Raw genomic sequence first — 3,210 nt, forward strand, 5'->3', positions numbered from 1 at the left:
TATTTGGCTAAAGAGGCTCAAGAAAAAAAAAATGCCTTTATCACATCTGAACATGCATATCAATCAAGTATATCAAAAAGAATCAAGCCAAGGCATATGTGCAAGCATTCAAGATACATATCACACACAAGAAAGAAAATTAAGTGGCTCAAATCTCAAATGTCCTGCTTGGACCAGCCTGGTCCTCCTTTCTGTGCGATGTAGCAGGCACGAGTATCAGTGTAGAAGCGGGCTCTGAAGGCACAACAATCTGCTTCCCTGATCTGAGGGTTATGGCACTTACGTTCCTTGAATTATGCACAGTCTAGGATGGTAACTTATCAGAATTCTGAGACTACACCTGGTTCATCTGAGTAGCCATCTGACCCATCTGGTTAGTGAGACTCTGTATGGAAGCTCTAGTCTCCTGCTGAAACTGCATGTTATCTTTCTGAAACTACAGGTTTTGCATGGTCATCTGTCTCACTAACTCTTCCAATGAAGGTTCAGACGAAGTGAAAGGTTGGGCAGGTGGTTGGGCATGTGCCTCTTGCTGTTGCTATTGTTGTTGCCTTTGGTGTTGTTGCATGGGTGGAGGCACATATCTGTTAGGTGCTCCAGCATTCTGGAAAGGTGGCGCCTGCTGCTGTTGCTGTGGCGCATTGTTCCATCTAAGATTGGGGTGATTCCTCCATCCTGGGTTGTACCTGTTGCTGGACAAGTCATGATTTTGCTATTGTGGATGCTTGTTGTTGTAGATGTTTGTAGTATAAGCCTGAGGCGCATCAGAGGCAGCATGATGTTGCAAAGAAGGACATGCATCTGTATAGTGGTCACTGGAAGGACAAATAGCACATAGTCGTGCAACAGATGCAGATGGAGATGCCGATCTCTGGTTGGCAGTCAACTGTGTCACCATCTTCGTAAGAGAGTTAATCTGGCCTTCTAACTTGCTTTCAACCGCTGATAAAGACTGGGCAACATCTTGTACGCCCTTCACCACAATGGCATCATTCTTGTTGCTAAACTGCTGGGAGTTGGAGGCCATCTTCTCAATCAATGGTCTGGCCTCAGTAGGTGTGATGTCTCCAGCATCGATCATACCCCGATCCATGTTGTTCAAACCCTCATAGAAATACTGGATGAGGAGTTGTTCAGGTATCTGATGGTGGGGGCAGCTAGCACAAAGTGTCTTGAATCTCTCCCAATATTCGTACAAGTTCTCTCCACTAAGCTGTCTAATCCCAGTTATGTCTTTCCTGATAGCTGTGGTCCGGGATGCTGGGAAAAATTTCTCCAAGAACAGCCTCTTCAGATCATCCCAGCTAGCAATGGATCTCGGTGCTAAACTATACAACTAATCCATAGCGACATTTTCCAATGAATGAAGGAATGCCTTCAAGAAGATGTGCTCTTCAGGAACATCATGCGGTTTCATACTGGAACAGACAACCAAGAATTCCTTCAAATGCTTATGTGGACTCGCACCTGTAAGACCATGAAACTTGGGCAACAAATGGATCAGTCCAGTCTTGAGAACATACGGAACGTCCTCATCAGGATATTGGATGCACAAGCTTTCAATATCGAAATCAGGTGCAGCCATCGCCCTAAAAGTCCTCTCACGAGGTGGAGGTTGTGCCATATTGTTCTCAGTGTGAAAAACAACAGAATCAGAATCAGAATCAAGTACAGATGCAACAGATGCAGTAGATGTAGTATGCAACAAGTACTCAGCAGTGGGATGCACAATATCTAATGGAACAGGTTCAAAAACAGACTCTAAAGACAAATTCCTAGAATGCCTAACTAACCTACGAAACGTCCTATCAATCTCAGGGTCAAAGGGTGGTAGGAATCCAGGATTTCCTCTAGCCATGCACTAAATCACGACACCCTATAATCATGAAACAATAGCACAAAAAATAAAATAAAAAAAATAAAAAAAAAATATTCAAACCACAGAAATAAACACAAGATAGCAAAACGAAACTATCATAATCTCAACAAAACACAAATCACACAATACAGACACAAGAAAATAATGCAGTATAGATACAAGGAAGTGACTCCTAGGTCGTCTCTCAAGGACTAATATTGCGGTTCAGTCTCAAATCACACACGAAAGGGGGGGTTTCAAAAGGTTGTTTTGTTTTTGGTACGGAAAAATTAAAATTTAAAATCAAACATAACCTAATATGACTAAAAACATTAAAATGAAAATTGCTTAGAACAAATTAAACATGCAACAAACCGTATCAAACTGACAATTCCATAAACGCAAGTAGGAGCCAACTCATACACACATAATTAAGCAAGAAATGCGGAAGTTGGTAATTGGAATGCACCAAAACTCAATCACGCTTCAATTGGGATGTATTCTTCCTCGGTGCAGTAAAGAAAGAAGAAGGGGCTCCATCCGTGCATACCTTCTTATTCTCATCCAAAATAATTCTCCCTTCTACTCTTAAGCAATTCCCGAGCACACCAACCGGCACCTATGCATGTGCTTCATTCTTCAAAGCATATGAATAAAACTTCTTCTCTCCAAATTATCACCGTACACATACCACATCTAATCACTTCTTCAATCTCAAACAAGAAAGACAATTCTCTTTTCTTCCAGCCGTGAATCACCACTTCCACTACCTACCCTCATCTAATCAACAAGTTTTACATCCAAAGAAAGAAATAGAATAAACAAATGGAACCTTACCTATTAACGTGCTACACCATGAGCTTCTCAAATGATTAAAATATTCTCTCCCCAAAACCGTGGATTACTCTAAGAAAGGGAATAGAAACCATGCAATATTTAAAGCCAAGACCCCACTTCCTTTTCCTTTCCAAAACCGTCACACATACTTCAATTTAGTTACCACCTTCAGTTTTTTATACATCACCTCATATGGCATGCTTCTAGACAATGTTTTTCTGATTTTTTTAAAGAATGATATGTGCTTTTCATGCAAAATGTCGCGACCCCTTCCTACACATATTATACTTTACTCTAGCAAAACCAAAGACTTATTCCTCCCTTAAATAATTGAACAAATATTATACTCTTTCCATTAGAGTGCAGCCGTGTAGAAGTGACAAAGCTCATGGAATAAAATAAAGACGCAAGAAACAAACGAGTGCAATTCAAAGTAAAATGGCATTTGATGAAAGCATAACAACAAATGAACAAGGCTACTTCAATTAATGCTTTCCATCGTGTAGAAAAATAAT

The 3,210-nt window shown here is 40.6% G+C and overlaps 1 pseudogene; it reads right to left on the reverse strand.

Annotated features, from left to right (window-relative positions):
• Window positions 1-538: 538 nt before the first annotated feature.
• Window positions 539-1,858, reverse strand: LOC148201997 (uncharacterized; annotated as a pseudogene).
• Window positions 1,859-3,210: the final 1,352 nt, after the last annotated feature.

The sequence above is a fragment of the Vigna umbellata genome, chromosome 3, assembly GCF_029865625.1.
Source record: "Vigna umbellata cultivar VRB3 chromosome 3, Vumbellata_1.0, whole genome shotgun sequence".
Taxonomy (NCBI): Eukaryota; Viridiplantae; Streptophyta; class Magnoliopsida; order Fabales; family Fabaceae; genus Vigna; species Vigna umbellata.